Source organism: Phocoena phocoena, chromosome 11, assembly GCF_963924675.1.
Source record: "Phocoena phocoena chromosome 11, mPhoPho1.1, whole genome shotgun sequence".
Taxonomy (NCBI): Eukaryota; Metazoa; Chordata; class Mammalia; order Artiodactyla; family Phocoenidae; genus Phocoena; species Phocoena phocoena.
The window spans coordinates 91,481,587-91,506,697 of record NC_089229.1 but is presented as its reverse complement, the minus strand read 5'-3'; positions in this window follow the sequence as shown (position 1 = coordinate 91,506,697).

Genomic DNA, 25,111 nt, shown 5'->3' with positions numbered 1-25,111 from the left:
TCCTTTGAAAGTGTTAGCTTTAAATTATGGTAATCCGGGACTTCGCTGGTGGTGCAGTGGTTAAGAATCCGCCTGCCAGTGCAGGGGACACAGGTTCGAGCCCTGGTCTGGGAGGATCCCACATGCCGCAGAGCAACTAAGCAAGTGCACCACAACTACTGAGCCTGCGCTCTAGAGCCCAAGAGCCACAACTACTGAGCCCACATGCCACAACGACTGAAGCCCGCATGCCTAGAGCTTGTGCTCCGCAACAAGAGAAGCCACCGCAATGAGAAGCCCGCGCACCGCAACAAACAGTAGCCCCCGCTCTCGGCAGCTAAAGAGAAAGCCCACGTGCAGCAACAAAGACCCAACGCAGCCAAAATAAAATAAAATAAACAAAAAGAATAAAAAAATAAATAGATATTAAAAAAAGAAAGAAAACAACTTTTTAAAAAAATGTACTTTACTATCCAGACATGAGGAAAGTGACATAATTATGCTCATTTCAAAATTTGGGCAACACTTTATGAGAAGGAGATTTCTCAAGAACGTGAGAGGTCACTGTTAGCTGTTTCTCTATTTCCCCGGTCAAAGTAATCTGCTTCTAACTCAGAGTTTTTGGATCTAGTAAGAACAATGTTGTAGACTAAGGAAGAGGAAAACAATGGAGATGTGATTTATGGATCCAGTCTCATTAAAAATCTAAGTATAGAGATGAAGTTAGACATGTAAAGGGAAGTGAAGATGGAAAAAAGAAAGAGTTTCAATGGTCTTTATACCTTGTGTTCTTTCGCCCCTAAGGCCACCTCCAGTCCTGCGCTTCCTGTGGTTCAGTTATGTGAACCAACAAAAGTCCATTTTTCTCTTCAGCTGCTTTGATTTGTATTTCTGTTTCTTGCAACCAGAGAATCTTAACTACTAAAAATTGTTTCGCATTACTCCTGGGATAAATTCCAGAATCCTGACTGACCACAAAGCTTTCTTCTCCAGTCCTTCTCTCTCCTTACCAGACTCTAAGAGCTCAGGTAACTGCAGTTCCCTGAACACCTGGGCCTCTTCTACCTCAGGGCCAATACGTGCTATTCCTTTTCCCTAAAATGATCTTCTTAAGTCCTACTTATCCTTCGGATTTCAGCTTACATGCACATCATAGAAAATGCTTCCCTGATCTCCCAATCTAAACCAATATACCCCTTCTATGTTGATCTCAGTATCTTGTCATTGCGGGGGCAGGGAGGGGATCGGTTTGATTTGATTTGGTTTTGCTGTTTTGCCTTCAGAGTATTCATACCATGTGTAATACATACCTGACTGTTTACCTTTTAATCATCGGTCTCCCTTTCTAGACTGTAGTCTCCCCTACAGAGGTAGACACACAAGTGGCCCAGGGGTCACAGAAGCCGAAGGAGGATTCAGGGAAAGTACAGCAGCTGCAGGCCCGACTGCTGCCCCCATCAGTGAGGTGAGCCAGCCGCTAAGGGACAATTCATGTGAGCTACAAAAGGGCCTGCCCCCGTCTTCTGAAATAAAAGCCAAAATGGCCATGGCTCACTCAGCCATCAAAATCTTCCACGTTAATATCTCTTGTGGCCCACCCTTAAAGGGAAACATACTGGGAAGGAACGTTGGAGAAATGGAGTTCAGCCTAGCCAATCTGACAACGTTACAAAGCCACCACAGTTACTTAGTCCAAGTGACTTCTCCCTGAAACAGTTCATTAACAACCTCCTAGTACTAATTCCAGTCATCTCTCCACAGTCCTCATTGCCCTCAGCTTCTACTATTATTGGACACTTGGGACCAACCTTTCCTTTGTGAAATCACTTTTCCATTTTCTTTCATCAAACTATACTCTCCTGGCTTCTCTCTCTCTCCTTGTGTCAGATGGGATGTGGCTTGTATTTCTCTTCCCATCCTTACATATAGACATTCACCATTATTCTCTGCTGTTCCCCACTTCTTCCCCTACATTTTCATTCACTCTGTCATTTTTATAGTTTTAAGCAGTACTCTCCTTGTCTCCAGGGACCTCCCCTTGTATATAATGAATAGGGCTTGGAGCATAGGCTCAAACAGCCCTGGATCCAAATCCCAGTGATGCCACTTACTGCTGCATGGCCTTGGACGAATTAAACTTTCTTTGTTTCAGGGAATTCCCTGGCGGTCCAGTGGTTAGGACTTGGCGCTTTCACTGCTGTGGGCCCGGGGTTCAATCCCTGGTTGGTTGGGGAACTAAGATCCCGCAAGCCATGCGGTGCTGCCGGGGGGTGGGGGTGGGGGTGAACTTTCTGCGTTTCAGTAAAATTAGATAAATGACACCTAGCTATACTATCAGGAAGGCATGGAGCACCCTCTGGAACATAATGCTACACGATAACTGTTAGTTCCCTTGCATTTCTTGCCTTTGCTTCCCCATTCCATCCTCCAAACTGCTAGAGAGTCAATTTCATGCTAGACGTTACATTCCTGCTTAAAACTAGAGTAAAGGAATCATCCAGGTTTTAAAACTGAAAGTGCCTCATCCAGGGACTCCCCCTCAGTCCTGGGCAAACCTAGAATTCTCCCCTGGCTCCACCGCGCCTGCTAAGTGGAGTTAGAACACTATGTTCATCAAACCTCTAGGTACTGTGACATGATTTAGTGGCTTCTACAAATGAAGGTATTGGAATTCTACAGAATGTCTGTTTTTTCGAAGGAGTGCTCTGCTGAAAACCCCAGGCCTAGAGGAATGAGTTCAAACGCCACTGCATGGCACCCAAGACCCTTGGTGATCTAGCCTGCAAGCTCCTCCAGCCTCCCTTCCCACTGTTTTCACCTTTTCACTCTACACTCCGCTCGCTTAGCTTCTTCTGTTCCCCAGGTGCAATGTTCTACTTCAGGTATCTACTTCAGGTATCTGTATCTTTAATGTCCCAGCCCCGCTGACCGACATGCCCCTCCCCCCATCATCACTGGCCCAAACTCCTGCCCCTCCCTCAACACCCAGCTCCAGCAACACTTCTGTTAAATCTTCAAGCTTGCCTTTCCCCTTCCTCCTTCTCCGCTCCTCGTCTGAGATCATCCTTCCCTGCGTTGTGACACACTGTAGTGTGAATGTGTCTCTATGACAGTGCTTAGAAGACTATAAATTCCTAGAAAGGAATTGTGCCTTCTCTGTGAGCTCAGGCAAGTTGCCTAAGTCTCAGTCTCTATCAGGTTGTGTGTGATGATTACATTATACAGCATATGCAGAAAACAAAAACCTGGCACATTGTAGAAACTCAATAAAATTTTTTTAAGTATTGTTAAAATCAAGAACTTCCACTATCTGAACCTAACCTGTATTTTCAAACTTATTTCTCACCGTGACTCATCATGCATCAAACAGTCCAGCCAGAAGCTCCCTTTATTATACTCTTTACTTCTTCAAGGTCCAATTCAAAGAAAACTGCTAAGGAAAAGAAGAAGAACAAAAAAAACCCCTCAATTTCCTCTTCCGTGATAGTAAAAGAATACGTTTCCTTGGAAATTATAGTCTCTGTGTTTACAGCATAACACTACATATTGTGGCCTTTTAGAATAGCGCTGTTCAAAGACTGTAAAGCCATGTTGCACTTTTGCAACTACAGACGTTTATGTGATACTTCTTAGAATTCTTATTTTAAGCCAAACAAAATAAAGCAAACATTGTGGTCTCTTGAGCTTTGTCACAGTACTTGCTCATGGCCAAGCCAAAATCCCCCGTGAGAAAACAGTAGGAAAGATAGTATTTCATAAAAAGATTTTGAGAAAAGTATGGCTAGCACAGGTTAACTAAATCATGCAAATGTATATATATATATAGAGAGAGATAATAGCACAATGAAGACAGGAATTCAGGGCTTTCTCTACTGTTCTCAAGCGGGGCTGTGGGGGAGACTGGGCAGCTACTGACAGCCCAGCTTACTGCCCCTATCTCGGTTCAGGGTGGGATTTTTATTAGGGTGGACACCAGCGGTAGCTCGATACTCCTAATCCAGGGAAGGGAATAGAGAGCTGGAGCCAGAAACAAGTAGGGAAGGGATCAAGAGGGAAAAGAGTGAGGAAGAATAAAGGAGTGAGTGCTGGCTAATTTTCCTCTGTCCTGGTTTTGCCAGGGCCGATGCTCGCTCACTCCCTTGTGTGCTCTGCCAGAAGAGCAGTGCATTCCATTCAGTTAAGTCTCTGCAAGTGCAGCTTGTGTTACTGAATTGCGGAAAACGAAGTGGGAGTAGGAGTGAAATTCATAAAAGGATCTTTCTTTTCAAAAATGGTAAGAGGAAGGAAATAGAACACATTAATACAGAGGACCATTATTTCTTCATAGATTAGTCAGGAGAGCTAAGTTCTAGTTCCATTCAGCCACAACAGTCCAAGTGGTTCAAGCTCTTTAGCCTTCCATTTCCTCATCTGAAAACGCAGGGGATTGTGTTGGTTCCGAATTTCTAGGGTTTTGTATTAAGATACCTTGAAGAGGACCTCCCTGGCGGTCCAGTGGTTAAGACTCCGGGCTTCCACCTCAGGGGCCACGGGTTCGATCCCCGGTCAGGGAACTAAGATACTGCACGCCCTGCGGCTCAGCAAAAAAAAAAAAAAAAACCCAAAGACACCTGGAGGAAGTAATGACTGTTTTCATGGAAATAAGGGAGGAGATAAGAAACTAACACTTAAACATTCACCTTGTGCCTGGTAAATTGGACTTGTGTTTGAAACGCATAGACTCAGTACCCAGACACCCTGGGTTTGTGTATGTGTTCTGCCACCTTCCAGCTGTGTTTCCTTGGGGAAGGTACCTAACCTCTCTGTGCTCCGTGTCCTCAGCAGTAAAATAGAGACAATGATACCTACTCCAAAGGGTGGCTGGGATTAAATGACTCTATCTATGTCTCGAATCATATATTTATGTAGTATTATGTATATAGAACAGTAACTGGCATAAAGTAATTGCTCTACAAATACTATTATAATGACTATTACAACTCTATAAAGTGGACATCCACTTTTTGCAGATGAAAACCAAAATGGGTAAGAAAACCAAGACTTCAGAGCTTTGAGCTTTTCTGACTTCCAGTAGTTTAGTCTCTTAACCGCTACCCTATATCAGTTAAAAGGAGTGAAAGTCACAGCATTTTTTAGGCAGCTAGGGAAATTCTACCAGTTACACAACCATCAGTCAATCAAAACCATTCAATGAATACAGAGTAAAACCACAGGTCACAAAAGTCCTCCAACCCCTAGTGCAGCTTTCCAAAGAGTGTAATAATAGCTAATTAGCCTAGGTAAAGAAATGCCCCAAAGGGATTACTCTTGTGTTGGGCTGAAGTCCAAAGAAAAGACTGACATCTAGTCTAAAGGTTCTCAGAAATGCAAATTGCCTACTTGAAATTCCTGGGAATTTAAATCTCTGCATGGAGGAGTCTTTCTCTGGACTGGAGGGAGAAACTTTTTTGAAGTAATTGGTAGACCCTTTCCACCCCCCCACCCACCCCCACTCCCCCCGGCAGGGAAGGTTTTGTTGTGTGGGTGTGGGTGGAGCACCAAGTTAAGGACTCCAGATTCAGAAATCAAAGGGTTGGGGGCGGGGATGGCACATGGCCGGAGTGGTAGGAGGGGTGTTTCAGAGTCAAATCAGGTGCTACAGATGAGAAAACGCAGACTGTAAGAAATAAATGATTCGTCTGTTTCTCTATTTTTTAGGGGGCTTAAAATGCGAGGACCTGTGACGATTCCATTACACTCAGTGGCTCTCCCATTATGGTAAGAGGAGCCCTGAACCAAATCAGTAGTTACCGAGAGTTTACAAGAGAAAAAGGACACAGGCTAACTCTTGAAAAAGCTACAAGGTATAAAAGAAGAAAAGTAGTCCAGAAAGTACTGGGCTGGAGCTAGAGACATGGTATTTGAATTTAACTTATTCTGTTCAACAAATACCTATTCCTTGTTATTTTTTTGCCAGGTACTCTTCCAAAGGCTGGTTAAATAGTTCTGTTCAGACAGATATGGCCCTTAGGGGATTTAGAAAGCTAGTGAAGCAGGAAGAGAATACACAAAAAAAACAAGTATATACACTGTAATTGTAAGTCACAGTGGTGCTGTAACAAAAAAAAAAAGAGGATAAGAGATAACAGGGTATAAGGAATCTACTTTTGACCAAGCAGGAAGGCTTCTCTGAAGAGGTGACATATAAGGAAAGCCTTGACAGGTGAGGCTTGACCATGAATCGGAGGAACTGGAGGAAGGAGAAGCATTTTAAGCATGTGAAACAAAAGGTGGGAAGATCCTTAAGGAAGAGATGATGGAACAAGAAGGCCGATCTAGATTACTTGACCTCCAGTACAGCATACACTACTGTTTTTCTTCCCACAATAATTACTTAAGATGTGAAAATCTCATACAAACAAATTCAATTGATGGATTCACCTTTTTAACTTACGTTTTGAAGGCTACCTTAGCCCAAACCCAGTTTTTCTCAGGGTACTGAGTCACTACACAAAGCCAGATGCCCTCTCGTGCAGATAAAAATAGCTTTTCCAGATCTACTGTTATAATTGGCTTTTTTCCAGGGCTTTATGCTCTACTGAAACTAAACACTTAAATGAGCAATATAAATCTGGTTTTTAGCCTAGGAGAAATGACAACGTTTCTGGTTCTGCTGTGAGATGTAGGGGTGAATTTTAAACTGCTGAGTTATAATTAATCCTTTGTAACACTGCAGAAGCAAAACATCTGTGATCCTCGTGCAGTAAAAGAGCCCTGTACCAAGCACGTAAGTAAGTAGAACAAATAAAATAAACACGAAACAAGGCACTGAGGACGATTCTCAGTAAAGCAGCCCGGGATTTGTGCTTCGACATATAATTGAGACAGGCTCAAAAGGCCTTGCGACGTCGTGACACGTTGCTCACTTTGGCCAGCAGAGGGAGACCAGTGAGTCGTCAAGCACCAAATAGAGCCACACCCCGAAAATGGTTGCTTATTATCTGTCTCTTCTCTGATTTTTCAAAAACCACAAGAAGAAAATGAAAAATTCTTGTCCAGAAACGCTTCAATTTTCAAAACTGAGGTAAAAAGTCACGTAACATAAAATTAGCCATTTTAGAGCGTACATTTAATACCTTCACAGTATTGTACAATTATTCCCTGTCTAGTTCCAACACATAAGAAATGCTTAAGTTTCATACAGAGAGAACTTACAAAAGCCCAGCCCTGTCCTCTCCTCATTCCCTCGCATTCCCGGTTTTGCCTCCACCGGCATCGCGTTGGGAATGGTTCCCGCGCATTCTCCGAACAGCCTTCTTCACTGAACAATCCACAGAACCTAATCCAGGGTTAAAATTACATGTTCGAAAACCAAAACCATCTCAAGTTTTCAGTTCTTTCTCTGGGAATCGCGCAGTTGCAACAGCCAGTATGAGTAACTGTGTAAAAATTCTATACATATTATGTTTTGCCCTTTCTCAACAAAGAAATGAAAACATTATTTTGATTTAAATATAGTTACAAATCAGAAATTAACAATGTAATGCACCAACACCTTCCAGCCTTTGATGTGAAATTTAAAGTTACTTCCAACCAGAGTGAAAATTTAAGATGTTTCTAGGTTAGAACGAGAGCCAAGATTTTAAGGGCACCATGTCAACTGGTTAGATAACAGATTTGAGAAAAACAGAACTAAACAGTTAATGTAACACAAGCTGAAGGTTTACAACCTAAATCCACTATTTTATTAAAGAATTTAATCTACTTCATGGGGCCTTGGCCCAGGGAAGGGTAAAAAAATGCCAAACTGGAGAGGCAGGGGGGAGGGGAATTGCTGGTGGTGACTGGGAAAACAGGAGGGAGGGAAACTGAAGAGCAAATGAGGCCGGATCCGCCCTCACAAAGAGGCAGAAACTGTCTCAACAGCCACCAAATCCAGTTCAGGGCGGTTTGAGCCAGTTTCTGAGCTGGATTGAGAACAACAGTCTCGGCTGAGACTTGACGAGGGTGAAATGGAAAATACAAAATGGACTTTGCAGAAAGAAGTGGAGTTGGCCTGGACCCGAAGGAGCCTAAAGCTGCTTCCTGGAGTGGCAAAGTCAGATAAAATATAAGGCCTGGAGCCGGAACAGCGGCCTATTGCGGAAGGAAAAACGACAAAGCAGTGCCTCTGTGCCTGAATCCAGTCCGCATTTTCCCTCTTACTGCCCCTAATTGTGGCTGGTAAGGGAAAAGGGCCTCAGGGTATCAGTTTTCAGAGAAAGCTGGCTGCGGTGTGGGGGAGGGGAGGATTATGTGTCCGGAGGTTTAATGAGGGTGCTGGGGGAGGGAGGGGGTAGAATGTGTGTGAGGGTCTGAAGGAGAGGGAAGGACACTTCACACCCTGCAGTTCACACCGCCTTTTCGCACCTCTGCTGCATTATTGCACAACCTCTGTACACACGGCACAAAGGTGTCCTGGGAGCACCCTGCGTACACTTGGCCCTTGTACATATAATTACCAGGCTCCTGCGGCCCTGTGCGTTAAGAATAGTGCCGTCCACATGCTCTTTTCATTCGTGCTCTAAAATACATACAAGCTGTACATAACCTTCTCAACCGAGGGACATAGCAGTATTAGGTAAGCGTGGAATGACGCCCCTGACCGCGCTTCCCCTCCCCCAGGTGCCGGAACCTGGGACATCTGATTAGCCCCACCCTCAGGTGGCTCCTCTGAGAGCCCAGCCGTCTGAGCTGTGGTCCACTTTTGTCGAGGGTGTGCACATCCTGCGGCCAGGTTGGGCTCGGAGCCTTCCCGGACCAGTTACATCCCCTGACCCCCCGCCCCACGCCTTGCCAAACTCCAAAGACTGGCTAGTAATTCTAGCCCAAGTCCCGACCTAGCTGGGGGGGCGGGGCAGGGCAGGGGAGATTTCGGGGTGTGGGGTGCTGAACTCCCTTTCCCCTGAGTATCCCAAGGATGTTTAGAATCTTCCAGAGGCACAAGATAAGTGTCTCCAGACCCCAAGGCTTGTTTGAATTGGAAGGCAGCCCTGGTGCGGGGAGGGCTGTGAGGACCCCTGTGAGCGTAGGGATCTCTCTCACACACACACGAACACACACGAACATGCACACTCAATCAAAACCGGCTCTGTGGGGTTTCAAAATGCCCTGACAGATTGGGGGAGGGGAGAGGGAGAAGGTCAAACTAAAAGATGTCTCCGTGCTATTTTAATCTTTATACCATAGACGTATGGGTAGACAATTGGAACACACCCGCTGTGCATTATTTATGTGCAACAATATTTCATAAACGAAGCTTGTCACTAGCATGTCCTAGTTGACGCTATTACACAAATAAATAACTTACGCAGCACTTTTACATTCATTTCATTAACTGTTAGACTGGGGCTGCTATAGACTCTGCTAGAGGTTTTTTTGTTGTTGAGGGTTTTTCAGTTTGTTTTTTAGTAGGGGACAGTGTTTCTCCCCACAAGAACATGCAGGAGGCTACAGAAGCGATGACGATAACAGTAATAATCAGAATCATAATACTGAGAGCTTACTATAAGCCAGACACAGTACCAAGTGTTTGATACATTAAATTATCTTACTCAGTACTCACCATATACCTCGGAGTTAGACGTTATCGTTCCCATTCTAGAGATGAGGAAAATGGAGCTTGGAGAGATTAGGTATCTCATCAAACGAAGTGGCAGACCAAGATTCTGGTTGAATCTTTGCTTTTAACCCCCTGCTAAACTGCCACCTCACTGGCAAATAGTTACAAACTTTTTTCCAGACCCTACTGTGTGTCAGCCTCCCTTCGGCTGGGGGGTAAGATGGTTACGTGAGAGGCAAGGATTGGTTCAGCGATGAGGACGTGATTCCTGCCTTCAACAAGCTTTCAATCTAACGGCGGTTTTTTCAAGGACAATTCAGGGCTGCAGTACAAGGGATTATTTTTTTTCTGCCTCTGGGTTCCAGAGGCCATCTGGGAATTATAGTTTGGAATTTCCCTGCCATTTCCATGCTGTGCGGGAGGAACATTTGAAGTCAGGACTGCCCTGGTACTAGCTGACAGCACCGGCAGGCCGGGTGGAAAGGGGCAGGGCGAGGCCTCTGGGGAGCCGTAGCCATGGCAACCCAGCCTGCTTTCCAGAACAAAGTATCTAACCAGGAAAACAGCTCCAGAGAGCTTTCTCTTCATAATCCCCGCGGCCCGTCGGGCCAGGGAACGCACAAAGGGGATCCTTTCTTTGTAGAGAAATGACTCTTTACAAGGCCCAGAACAAAGGAAAACATTTGTTGTTATAAGGTCCGTCTTTGTATTTGGCTGGAATAAAATCAACAAAGCGCAGTTACTTATTTCCTCTCCACTATTCACAGGAAATGAACACAGCTTTGTTGCGCAAGCTTCCTATTTTGGGGTAATGTTTAACTTTTGTTTTATCCCCATTTTACAGATGGGAGATTAGTAATCATGAATGAACTGGCTGTCTGTAAAACTATAATTAAAACACTGTTGCGTCCTTTAAGAACGCCTTGTGAAGCTGGCCCTGCCTTTTTGCCTATTTTATAATAATTCTACAGATAATGTGAAACAGGGTTGATGTCCACGTGCTCAGGGGCCTGGGAGCTACCAGGTCTCCCTGGGCTCAAGTCCTCCCACTCTGGGCTTCCAGCCACTCGCCACCCTCCCCCAGCCAGCAACCAGCAACCGCAGCCTGGAGGGGGAGGTGAAGGAGGAGACGGCGCAGGGGGAGGGGGAGGAAAGTGAGAGGGGACAGCAGAGGAGAGGAAGGGGGAGGGGAGGAGGAGAAGGAATGAGAAAGACATTCCAGCCCCACCCCTGCAAGTCTCCACTCCAGCAGTTCAGAAACTCCTGCTCAGAAGGCTGAAAGACAGTGTGCCGACCAGTGACTGTATTCCTCCAGGCTTTCAAGGGATCTACAGCCAGACTACACCCGTAGCATTGAAGACTGTCTGTAGCTTCGCTGAGCCAGGGCGTGACCTCCCTAAAGATGACATCAAGACCGTGGTGTCAATCCCCAGCCGCAAGACCAAGAACAAAAGTTACTCTAAGCTCAATAACAAACGATCTAACATAAAAGCCCACGCCTATAAAGAATGTAATTTTTAAACAGTTATGAACCAGAAAGAGTAAGAGCTCAGCTACCTCATGGTAATGAAAGCCCTGCTACCTGATTCTGGGTGCCCCAAGGGAGCCCAATCCATCATAAAACCTCCAAGACAAAAATCAGATTGGCCTGCCTCAACATTGCCTCTTTGTGCAGTGATGGGGGAGGAAGGAAAATGGGTCACATTGTCCTCCAGGTGAATTTATAGGAATTGCCTGAGGGTCTTCTTCAAACTACACCTTCTACCCCATCCCCAGAGATTCTGCTGCCAGAGGATGACTTCATGATAGGTGTCACCCCCCCACCCACCCAACTTGGAACAAAGTTGAGAACCACTGCCAGTGTCACCCTTGTACAGAGTTAACTGGATGAACTATTGATACTAAATTAAGGCCTAAATTTGTTGACCTTTCCCCTGTTAATGATATTTCAGCAGATACTGTTAGCTTACCCTGCTTTAGGAAGTGCAAACAATGGATCTTTACAATGAATTTCTAAAAACTCTGAGTGTTGGAAATTCCTAGAACTCAGGGACTTAAAATCCCTCTTCCCAAGTTTGATCCTTGTAGTATCAAATATTCGTTCAACATTCATTGAACACTTCTTAACGACCAGGCACTATGTTACTTTTCACTACACTAAACCTGTGAATTTAAAAAATCATGTAAAACATGAAACTTACTTTCAAATAGCTTACAGGATGGGAAGGAAGATACCCAGGAAGTCAGCCATTGCAGAATGGTATGATACATGCTTTGTAAAGATGGGAACAAGAAGGTATGTGTGGGAGGAGAAAAGGACATGAAAAACAGAGTAAGCCTGGGTGGAGCAGTGAGATAATTGGAGAGCTTCTTGTCAAGAGCTGAAAAATGAGATGGAGTTAGCTAGAGTGATACCAGAGCTCGGAGTCAGAAGTTAGTTTTAGCTCCAGAGTATCGGTCAGTCAGCTATCAGGCAGACATAAAAAAACTCAAAAGAAAAAGGAATCCAAATTGGAAAAGAAAGAGTAAAACTGTCACTGTTTGCAGATGACATGATACTATACATAGAAAATCCTTAAGATGCCACCAGAAAACTACTGTTGCTCATCAATGAATTTGGTAAAGTTGCAGGATACAAAATTAATTTACAGAAATCTCTTGCATTCCTATACACTAGCAATGAAAGATCAGAAAGAGAATTTAAGGAAACAATCCCATTTACCATTGCAACAAATGGGAATAAACCTAGCTAAGGAGGCTAAAGACCTGTACTCAGAAAGCTATAAGATAGTGATGAGAGAAATCAAAGATGACACAAACAGATGGAGAGATATACCATGTTCTTGGATTGGAAGAATAAATGCGAAAATGACTATACTATCCAAAGCAATCTACAGATTCAATGCAATCCCTATCAAATTACCAATGGCATTTTTCACAGAATTAGAACAAAAAATTTTACAACTTGTATGGAAACACAAAAGACCCTGAATAACAAAAGCAATCTTGAGAGAGAAAAACAGAGCTGGAGGAATCCGGCTCCCTGACTTCAGACTATGCTACAAAGCTACAGTAATCAAGACAGTGTGGTACTGGCAGAAAAGCAGAAATATAGATCAATGGAACAGGTTAGAAAGCCCAGAGATAAACCCATGCACCTATGGTCACCTAATCTATGACAAAGGAGAAAAGACAGTCTCTCCAATAAGTGGTGCTGGGAAAACTGGACAGGTGCACATAAAAGAATGAAATTAGAACACTCCCTAACACCATACACAAAAATAAACTCAAAATGGATTAAAGAGCTAAATGTAAGGCTGAACACTCTAAAACTCTCAGAGGAAAACATAGGCAGAACACTCTTTGCCATTAAATCACAGCAAGATCTTTTTTGACCCACCTCCTAGAGTAATGAAAATAAAAACAAAAATAAACAAATGGGACCTAATTAAACTTAAAAGCTTTCGCACAGTAAAGGAGACCATAAACAAGATGAAAAGACAACCCTCAGAATGAGAGAAAATATTTGCAAATGAAGCAGCTGACAAGGGATTAATCTCCAAAATATACAAACAACTCATGCAGCTCAATATCAAAAAAACAAACAACCCAATCAAAAAATGGGCGGAAGACCTAAATAGACTTTTCTTGAAAGAAGACATGCAGATGGCCAAGAGGCACATGAAGAATGCTCAGCATCACTAATTATTAGGGAAATGCAAATCAAAACTACAATGAGGTGCCACCTCATACCAATCAGAATGGCCATCATCAAAAAATCTACAAACGATAAATGCTGGAGAGGGTGTGGAGAAAAGGGTACCATCTTACACTGTTGGTGGGAATGTAAATGGATACAGCCACTATGGAGAACAGTATGGAGGCTCCTTAAAAAACTACAAATAGAACTACCATATGACCCAGCAATCCCACTCCTGGGCATATACCTGGAGAAAACCATAATTCCAAAAGATACATGCACCCCAATGTTCAGTGCAGCACTATTTACAATAGCCAGGACTTGGAAGTAACCTAAATATCCATCAACAGAGGAATGGATAAAGAAGATGTGGTACCTATATACAATGGAATATTACGCAGCCATAAAAAGAAACAAATTTGAGTTATTTGTAGTGAGGTGGATGGACCTAGAGTCCATCATACAGAGTGAAGTAAGTCAGAAAGAGAAAAACAAATACCGTATGTTAATGCATATATGTGGAGTTTAGGTGCAGACAAATATTGTTTAATTCCTCTTATATGAGGTACCTAGAATAGTAAAACTCATAGAGTCAGAAGTACACTGGTAGATGCCAGGGGGGTGGGGGAGTGGGGAATGGGGAGTTAGTGTTTAAAGGGGACAGAGTTTCAGTTTAGGAAGGCGAAAAATCCGGGAGATGGATGATGGTGAGAGTTGCACAACACTGTGAATGTACTTAGTGCCACTGGACTGCACGGTTAAATAGGGTTAAAATAGTATGTTTCATATGATGTGACTTTTACCACAATAAAAAAAATAAGGGAAAAGAAATACTCAAAAGATAAAGGCAAAGAGGGGAAGCTGAAGTCCAGTAGATCAGGACCTTTGCAGGACTGGCACTAGAGGACTAGCCTAGCAGGAGAGCTGATCTGTTTCCTTGCCCAGGAGGCTTCCATGCATCTTGTTAGAATAAGAGCCACTTCACAAGCATGAAGAATCCTGCAGAAAGTGAGCTACTGACCTGCAGATCTCAACACTGCAGCACTTTAACATTTCAACATGTTATTTATAACTTTAGGTTTATTAGCACAATTACACATTATTGGACCTGATATCAGAGTGCGATTAAATACCTGATGCCGAGTCAATACTGTTTTCACTGAAATTTTCAGTTAGTCTGCTAAGACCTGTTCACACATGCTATGCTAAGATCTAGCACCAGCACCTAAGCTAGGATCTCTCCCGTACCACGTACCTAACATCTGATCTATTCAACCACTTCAGCTCTTAAAGAACAGGAAAAGAGAGATTCCTTAAGGGGTTTGCGAATGTTGGAGGGCAGAGTGTGGAAAGTCTGTTTTCATACTACAACCCCAGTTTCTGGTCCCTCCAGCAAGCAGCTTTTTCAGACACTGCTTTTCTCCTGGTAACTCAACAGTGATGTTCACCAAATATTTCTGCGTTTCCAGTTTCTGGTCACAACATAAGATTGAATTATCTGATCACTGTGAAACTAGGTATACATACTTTGGTCAATAAGATAGGAGAGGAGGTGGTATGTGTCATTTCCAGGAAAAAGCTTTAGGACGCAGTAAACCATTCACCACTTTCCCATCCCATCTCTGGGAGATCACAGAAGCAAGTGAACACCTCTTTCAGCCAGAGTCTTCTAGCCAAACCACACTGGTAGGTAGGATGAGAGAGAAATGAACTTTTGGTGTGTTATGCCATTAAGAATTGGTGGCTATTTGTTACACAGCATGCTCTAGACTACCTTGATACCTCAATATCCATTCCTCTACCCTACTTCCTTCCTAACAGAAGTCACTATCTCTATACAGTCTTCTGTTTTCAGAGACCCTGACTCCAGCTCCAGCTCAGGGTGGTGGATCTTGTTCAACATAAGCCAATCATGGTAATATTCTCTTACCAGTCAGTGATTGAGAAATTGGATTGTGACCTAAGTCTGGCCAGTGAAATGTACAAAGAGGTCTGCTGGGAAGCTTCAGAAAAGTTTCTCAAAAGAATTTAAATAAAGAGAAAGAGAAGAGTTACTCCTTTCTTCCCCTAACTGTTGTCATATATAGATATGACACTAGTTATCTAGCACTATGTTGCAATTTACATTTATTATCTCGAATGTTTAGTATTCCACAGTGTAAGTCAGGAATTCAGGAGCAGCTTAGCTGGGTGGCTCTGGTTCAGGGTCTCTCATGAAGTTAGGGCTGAGGTATTTGCTAGGGCTGCAGTCTTCTGAAGGCTTGACCAGAGCTAGGAGATTTACTTCTAAGATGGTGCCCTCACATGGCTGTTGGCAGAAGGTCGCAGTTCATTGCTGGTTCTTGGCAGGAGGCTTGTTACTTGCCTTGTGGACCTCTCCATAGGGTTAATTGAGTGTCCTCATGACATGGTAGCTGGCTTTCCCCAAAGTAAGTGATCCGAGAGAAAGTATAAGGAGGAAGCCACAATGCCTTTATGTCCTAATTTCATGAGCAACACTCTGTCATTTCCATGACATTCTGTAAAAAGCGCATCACTAAATGGGGCCCACATTTAAGAGGAGGGGGATTATGCTCCACTTCTGCAGGGAGGAGTATTAAAAAATTTGTAGGTATGTTTTAATCCAACGTAGATGTAACAGCAGGAAGGCTGTGCTGAGATTATGAGGGGCTCCAGCCTAAGGGTCCTCTCATGCTGAGGAAAACAGAGCAGATATGGAAAGGCCCTTGATGGCATTACTAAGCCTGCAACCTACCCCGGACTACTAGTTATGTGAGAAAAAATAAATTTCTTTACTGACTATCTTAGCATGTTTGCGATGAGGTTGGCTGATATTTGCAACTGGAGTTGATATTCAGCATATTTGATCATCTATATGTATTGTAAATTAACATATATATCAATATATAAATGTAAAAAAATTAAATATAATTTCCATTTCTAAATTATAAAAGATATATGTATATATATGTGTGTATATCTGTATAAAACGTTTTATTTATAAAAGATATGTGTGTATATGTGTATATGTGTGTGTGTGTGTGTGTGTGTGTGTATCTGTATAAAACTTTTTATCCTTGTATGGATGTGGATGTGTCTGTGTAGAACTGTGCACCATAGGATAAAAGCTGGGTGCAGATTGTTCTTCAAATTATTCTAATTTCCAAGTAATTTGTTGATTTTTCAAAATATTTGGTGTTACTCTTTGATGCAGCTCTCACTAGCTAAAGGATGCTCCAGTATGAATCATGATTCCATGGACAGAACTGCCATAAAAATTTTCCAACATTTTAATTGAATTGATAGGCATCAAGTGGCTTGTAATATAAATAAGTTTTCAGTTTTTCTTAACACCAGCAGTGTTTTTCACGGTGCTGATTTCTCAATTTCTGCTGAACTAAAAGCCATTCCATTCAAAATTTTTCTAGTAAAACATTTTTAATAATAATTAATTTTTATATGATCAATATACATACTATCAACAGTCAGATAGGCAACACCATTTAAAAATAAGACAGAGATAATCCTTTAGGCCAGATGAAAGGTGGCAATTAATGTGTGCTCATGTGCCAGGTTAGGTTGCCTGGGTTCAAATGCTGGCTGGTCAAATAAATCTTAAATTATTTTCTATGCCTCAATTTTCTCATTTTAAAAATATGATAGGGGACTTCCCTGGTGGTACAATGGTTAAGAATCCGCCTGCCAATGCAGGGGACGTGGGTTCAATCCCTGGTCTGGGAAGATCCCATATGTCGCGGAGCAACTAAGCCCGTGCGCCACAACTACTGAGCCGGCTCTCTAGAGTCCGCGAGCCACACAACTACTGAGCCTGTGAGCCACAATTACTGAAGCCTGCGCTCCTAGACCCCGTGCTCCACAACAGGAGAAGCCACCGAAATGAGAAGCCTGTGGACCGCAATGTGGACCGCTAGTTTCTGCTAGCCACAACTAGAGAAAACCCACGTGGAACAATGAAGCCAAAAATAATAAGTAAAATTTAAAAAAAAAAGAATTATTAAAAAAAATATGATTGGGCTTCCCTGGTGGCGCAGTGGTTGAGAGTCCGCCTCCCGATGCAGGGGACACGGGTTCGTGCCCCGGTCCGGGAGGATCCCACATGCCGCGGAGTGGCTGGGCCCGTGAGCCATGGCCGCTGAGCTTGTGTGTCCGGACCCTGTGCTCCACAACGGGAGAGGCCACAACAGTGAGAGGCCCGCGCACAGCAAAAAAAAAAAAAAAAATATGATTGATGATGATTTCTTAAATGAGTTAATATACTTTTAGACTAGAACCTGACACAGAGAAAACGTATTAGTTAACATTTTTATTGATAAAATTAATGTTCTTGATCAATGGGCATTCCATGAGTTTTAATGAATTCATCACCATTAAATGGATATGAAATTCAACATGAATATTAAAAAGTGGTTTCTATACCTCACATCACTCTTGGCTCCAAATTGACTCCAAGAGCCTTGTCTTTTCCTGCATCTTCCCCTCTGTTTTGAGAGTATCTGCAATGCCAGCAGAAAGTACAGACCTCTATCTTTCCATGGCTACATTTGCCCCTGCTATGACATGCCCACTGCATTTTCTCTCCTTTTTTCGCTCAAAGCTAAGATTCTACAGAGACTACAGCTCCCAAAAGCAGCTGTATGAGGGTCACTCGGGACCATCAACAGGGGATTCTTAGGTGTATCCTGGGTCTTGGATGCTGGAGTGCCAGAGCCACATCCGAGGCCCAGTCTTCCCCACTGGGTTTAGGATCCAACTCTCACCAAGGCAGGTGCCTTGTAGATGTGGATTAGACAAGTGGTGCCAGAGCCCAGCCCAGTAGTGACTGGCATGGACATAAACCAATCAGAAAGGACACTGGTCACAGTTCTGAAGCAGGGTCATTTATGCTTTAGCTGCTTGAATTTAGGAAGGTCTGGGAGGTTCCAAGGCGGGGGCCAGGATGGTCAGGGCTGCAAGGATGGGGAGAGACTCATGGGCTTAGGGCATTATTCTTATTGCCAAAGAAGTATTTAAAACAAAAACAAAAAACAGTGCTTCCACACCAGCGCATAATGACTTCATACAGAGCGAAACTCGTGTTTGAGAATGACAGATGTTAATTTACCTTCACAACCCTTCACCATAACTCAGACTACTGATTGGGGAAAACCTGTGTTATGTGAGATATTCTGGAAGATCTCCACATGGGGCTCAGCCCTGGTAATGATTTTTTTTAATGTTTCTTGTTTATATTTTTAAAATTTATCAACAAAGAGTACTAAGATGTCATGAATGTTATTCTTAAGCAAAGTAGGTCAAGGTCATGAGAGTCTTTTTATGAAATATGTTTATGTATCTGCACTAAGAAAGAATGAATAATCTATGCAAATCCACTGCCTGAGGCTCTTTCTCTAAGGCAAATATCTTCCCAAAGAGATAAGAGAGAAACTTGTCCCTTTATATCCCAAAGAGAACAAAAGAAAGATGCACAAAGACTTCACTTTGGGCAGAATTCTAACTGAATGTCTCCACTGAGGATCTTTACCATTATGCAGTTAGGAAAACAAGAACCAATTTAGTTATCTCAACCAGAAGATATTTAAATAAAAGAATTGGTTCAACTTGTTGGGAAGTCTGGAGAGGAGAAGGTGACCTTTGAGTAATCAACACTACCATTCCCAGGCTAGGAGAGCAAAATCATTAAGCAGAGGCCAAGGATGTGTGCAGGTGAGGTTTCTGTTATTGGAGCCCAGCTGCCTGAGCTGCAGCCCAGGAACCCGCAACCATCAGCCGCTGATTGAGTCATTGCAGCTTTCCCTGCCCCAGACATCACTGCTACTGTTGCCTCTGCCACCAGTACTATTGCCACCTCCATTCTTTTATCACTGGTGCAGTCTTTGTTGTTTCAACCACTGTTTGAAACTGGAAAAAGAGAGTTACATCTCCCTTCCTCTTGCTTTTAATCTCCCTCCATTGGCAGGATCTGACCAAAAATCATCGGATATATGTAGGTTACAGAATATAAGCACCTTACAATGTCCAGCAGAGCACACAAGTGTGAGAATGAGGGCTGAGAACGAATAAGTAAATCACCAGTCTGAGAGGTTGTAAGGCTGTTACACCACGTGGACCTAACATGGTCGAGACACTCTCTCACCTCCCTTGGAAGCTTCTCTGAAGACACTCAATAGTAAAGCTGCAGGCAGCCACTCAAGCGTCTTCAGCCTTCAGACACTGATGGTGCAGAACTATATTAGGAGACTAGGAAACTTCACACAATTGTAGATTCCCACCTTCAAGCAAAGGATAAGGGACAAAAGCAGTACTGGTAAAATCTAAATATTGTTTTTGTGAGTAAATCTGGCGGGAAAAGGACATGTGAAATCCCATGGCCTTTTTCTCTTGGTGTCCTAAAATTCTGTCTCGCTGAGATTAAAGTGCAATCTTATCCAGGTATGAAAAGCATCATTATATTTGGAAGTTTAAAACTGTAAGCCATTGATATTAGGGCAATATAGATGGAGAGGATAAGGAATAACTTCAAACACTAGCCCCACATAGAAAGTTACAAGGGTGGGCATTCTGTGGAAATAAAAACAAAGACCTATAGCAAGGGAGTCAGCCACTATCACTCATGTTTTGGCAAAGACTCAAAGGCAGGCAGAGGAGTGGGAAAACTTCATAGTGAAAAAAAGGGAAGGCTTCAAATATGCCCCAAATAAAGGCCATTGGCATAGGGAAACTGTAGGCAAGCTAACTAGAAGTGGGGCATCCTCTGTTAGACCCAAACGGTCTACGAAGGATTCCAACTCGCCCAAGAACCGCCAAGAGTCGAGAGCCGCTGCAACACGCAAGAGGTTTATTAGGAGCCGATGCACCGGGGTTCCCTGAACCTCACGCAGGAGGCCGATGGGGAACCCCTAAAAGCGGAATCACATACTTTTTATAGGTTTATTTACTCATAGGGCGGGTATATTCTCACAATGATTGGGTAAATGTGGTGACTTTTGAATTCATTGGCTTAGGAACTTTTGTCCCACCTTCTGGCCGTTATAGTTGTTTGTTCATTGTGGCGGTTAGGGCGTATACCTGTTACGGGCAACTGGAAAATTACCCGCTGTCTGGCAAGTCCCCGTCAACTGAAAAACTCCAAGAATTGGTTTCGATAGGGAGAAGGAGTGGCGCACGATAGGGAGAAGAATTGGTTTACGGGAACAAGTGAGGGGGTGGAAAGTCCCTAAAGGCCCCACATTCCCCCCTTTTTTTTTTTTTGTAACTAATTTCAATCATGGAATTTCAGTTTCTTTTTGCGAGTTTTGGTATTGTTGCCTTAGCATTAAAACTTGTACCGTACTAATGCGTTCTCTAATAAAGGCTATCAGGCGATTCAGAATGTATGGTCCAAAAGTTAAAAGCAACAATAAAATAATGAGGGGCCCTAACAAGGTGGAAACTAAAGTAGTAAGCCAGGGAGATTTATCAAACCACGATTGAAACCATCCTTTTTGATTTTCCCTTTCCTGTTGTCTTTTGTCCAGGCGCTCCCTAAGTTTGTCCATAGTTTTGGTAATAGCCCCAGAATGATCAATATAAAAACAGCATTCTTCTTTTAGTGCAGCACATAGTCCGCCCTCCTTAAGGAACAGCAGATCTAATCCCCTCCTGTTTTGCATTACCACCTCTGAAAGCGAGGTGAGAGATTCTTTTAACTGAGTTATGGAACTTTATAAATGAGTCTGGGGACCAGCTGAACTAACACACAAAAATCGGTTGAAGCTTTAAGGACCTCTAAAGAAATGCAGGGGGTCAATCCTGTGTTATATGCCCACCATCCATCCGGAGGAGGGAGGAGATACCCTGAGCCCTGTGGGAGGCTTAAATTGGCACAAAGATGTCGGTGGGACGAGGGGGGCGTTCCTACACATGTACCGTTTCCTAATACTGAGGCCAGGGTCAATTTACTATTTTTTTCTTGTTTCCATCGACATTGATCTGGAGTGTTAACATTATTATAATTAGAATTATATCCTATAGCATCATAATAAGGGGGAGGAGCAGCATAGTAAAGCCAACATGATTTGGTAGCCTCCGGGTGTGTGGCATTTAAAACCTCAAAAGCCGCCTGGACCAATGAGAGCATTCGGTCCCAGGGGGGTCTTGGGCTTGATTGTCATTCTTTTTGGCTCAGAAGTTTGGTTTTTTATCTCTGGTAACGCTGTGGGAGGGGCCAAAGGTAGCGAAGAGTGCCCTATCTCAGGGTTGGGGCTTATAGGAACTGGAGTAGGGGTTTCAATGTTTAGTTTGTTGGTCATTAGTAATCCATCATTATATCTTTTTTTATAAAACCTGATTCCCCATGAATGGCCATTTATCCAGTTTTTTATCTTTTTTTCCTGGTTCACTAAAAGAGATCTTAAGGGGATGGCACCATTTAGTACATTCAGGCCTATAAGTTAAGGGGTTGTTTGGGTGTGTACAATTGGCTGTCACCTTAATAAAGTCCCAACCAGAGGTGGGCTTCCAATAGGTGTCTCCTGTGGTTTTATATCCCCAGCTATTGCAATAAAAGTTTTCAGTTCCTCCACATTTATAATTAAGGGACCTGTGGCGATGGAACCCGGGGCATATGTAGAAAGCAGGAGCTCTGAGCCCAGTCCTCCGAATCCCGTTTTTGCAACCCTTTCCGGAGGAATCAGCTCTAGTTGATAAAAATTTTGGAACATTATGTTGATCATAATAGTCTTTTAAATCCCAACCGGGAGCCCCTATGGCCAGTTTACAAACATCAGGAAAAAGGTTTGGCCACCAGGTCCATGGGGGAGCGATATTGCTAACAGACCATATTACATCTCCAGTTTGGGAAATTACCTGCCAGGTTAAACGCTGGGGCAGGTGAGGACTAAAATTACTCACAGTCAGTAGGGGTAACAAAGTTAAAGTTATAAGTCTGATGATCGCAGAAGCTTGAGCTTGAGCGGGTTGCTGGTCTTTTGGGCTCGCCATTCCGATGTTGCAGATGCTGGTGCGGCCTTCACGTGTGAAGCGTGGATCCACGCAGCGATGCCGTCTACCTTTATAGCCGTGGGGGTGGTGAGCAGGACGATGTATGGTCCTTTCCACCGAGGCTCTAGAGTCTGGGTTCGGTGCCGACGGACGTACATGGAATCTCCGACTTGGAAGGGATGAGCCTCTGCTGGTGTTCCTGGTCGGTAAGCCTCTGCCAGCTGGGACCACACCTCCTTTTGGACCAACTGGAGTCCCAACAGCCTAGCATATAAGTCAGTGTTATTCTGGCAGTCAGGACTTAATTTTTCCCTTAGCGTAAAAAGAGGAGGTGGGGCCCCGTATAGTATTTTCAATGGAGTAAGATAATAGCGGGAGGGGGTATTTCTAGCCCGGAACAGGGCTAAGGGAAGGAGCACCGTCCAATCTGTACCGCCAGTCTCTATGGACAATTTAGTTAGGGTCTCTTTTAGAGTTCTATTCATTCTCTCTACCTGTCCTGAACTCTGGGGTCTATAGGCACAATGTAATTTCCAATCAGTCCCCAGGTATTTGGCCACACCCTGACTTACCTGGGCGACGAAGGCGGGACCATTATCTGATCCTATTACCTTTGGTGCCCCGAACCGGGGGAAAATTTCTTTTAAGATCTTTTTGGCCACCACAGTAGCTGTCTCCTTCTTCGTCGGGAAAGCTTCTACCCATCCTGAGAAGGTATCTATAAAAACTAGAAGATACCTGTTACCGTACCTTCCAGGGCGTATTTCAGTGAAGTCGACCTCCCAATAGGCTCCTGGGCGGTCTCCTCTGAGCCTTTCTCCGACCTCAAGTTTTCCTTTATGGGAGTTTACCTGTTGGCATGGAATGCATTCTCGTGCAATCTGCTCAGCTAATTTAGTTAGTCCAGGGGTATCATAACCTGTCTTGTGTAGTAGGGACACCATCTTTTTGGTTCCCAAGTGTGTCCATCTGTGAATCTGTTGTAGCATGGATTTTGCTTGTTGAGGAGATAATGTTCCTTTAGTTATGGCTGGGGTACTTGTTCCCCTATCATTTGGTTTCCCAGGACTCTCATCTGATAGTTCTAGTATGATTTCCCATAGAGCCACTTCTCGTGCCACCCTATCTGCCATGTTGTTGTCTCTTGTCACCGGGGTATTGTCCTTCTGGTGTCCGGGGCAATGAATGATGCTGACTTTAGTGGGGAGCATGAGGGCAGCTAGCAGTGCCACTATTTCTTTTTTGTTTTTAATTTCTTTGCCCGCCGAGGTGAGCAACCCTCTTTGTTGGTAAATGGCCCCATGGACATGGGCGGTAGCAAATGCGTACCTACTGTCCGTGTAGATGTTTACCTTTTTGTTTTCTGCTAGTTCCAATGCTCTAGTCATGGCGATTAGTTCAGCCCGTTGGGCCGATGTCCCTTGCGGTAATGCGGCTGCCCAGATGACCTCTTTCCCGTCTACCACGGCAGCTCCCGCCCGACGCTTACCTTTCTCTAGGAAACTGCTTCCGTCAGTAAACCAGGTAACGTCGGCGTTGGGGAGGGGCTGATCCATCAAGTCTGGTCTGCTACCGTGTGCTGCAGCCAGTACTTCCTGACAATCATGGATGACGGTAGTGCTTTCCAGGTCAGGGTCGGGTAGCAAGGTGGCCGGGTTGAGTCCTGTGGCTGAGGTAAACTTAATACGATCTGAGTTTAACAGCAGGGCTTGGTAATGAGTCATCCTGGCATTTGTTAGCCATCTGTCGGGTGGCTGGCGAATTACACTTTCTAATGCATGGGGGGCTGTTATCGTTAGGTTCTGCCCCAAAGTCAGTTTGTCAGCATCTTTAACCAAAGCGGCCACCGCGGCGATTATTTTTAAACAGGCGGGCCATCCTGCTGCCACAGGATCCAATTTCTTTGATAGGTACGCAACCGGGCGATTCCAGGGGCCCAGTTTCTGAGTTAGTACTCCCTTTGCAATACCTTTATTCTCGGCCACGTACAGATGAAAAGGCTTAGTGATCCTTCCCCCGTTCCTTTTTTTAGGGCATTCTCTTGCCCAATGACCTTTTTCTTTACAGTAGGCACATTGGTCCTTGTCTAATGGCCGCCTTCTATCCGTTGTTCGCCCTTCCTGTCTATTTCTGTCTCTACTGTTTCCTCCTCTGACTACAGTGGCCAGTATCTTACTTAAATGTCTTTCTTGCCTCTTATCTCGTCTTACCTCACGAGCCTCTTGTTCCTTCTGCTTTCTTTCTTCCCTTTCTTTCTCTGTCTCCCTCTTATTATATACCTTATCTGCCTCTTTTACTAAGTCCTGAAGGGAGAAACCTTGTAGGCCATCCAGCCTTTGTAACTTCTTTCTAATATCAGGGGCCGCCTGGTCAATAAAGGCCATTGCTATGGTGGCCTTATGTTCCTCAGAGGTTGGATCATAAGGAGTGAATCGTCTAAAAGCCTCCATTAAGCGTTCTAGGAACACGGTTGGCGATTCCTGGGGCCCCTGAGTTACCTCTCTTACCTTAGCCAAATTCGTGGGGCGCCTGGCCGCTCCATGGAGACCCGCCACCAGAGCCTGGCGATACATTTTCAGGTGCTCCTTACCTTCCAGGGTATTAAAGTCCCAATTCGGCCTGACGAGTGGAAAACCGGCATCAATCTCATTAGGCAACTGGGTAGGTTGTCCATTGGCGCCTAACACATTTTTTAGCCTCCAGGAGAACCTGTTGCCTCTCCTCAGTTGTGAGGAGAGTCTGGAGGAGCTGTTGACAATCATCCCAGGTGGGTTGGTGGGAGAAGACAAGAGACTCTATTAGAGCAGTAAGAGCCTGTGGGTTTTCAGAGAAAGTAGGGTTATGCATCTTCC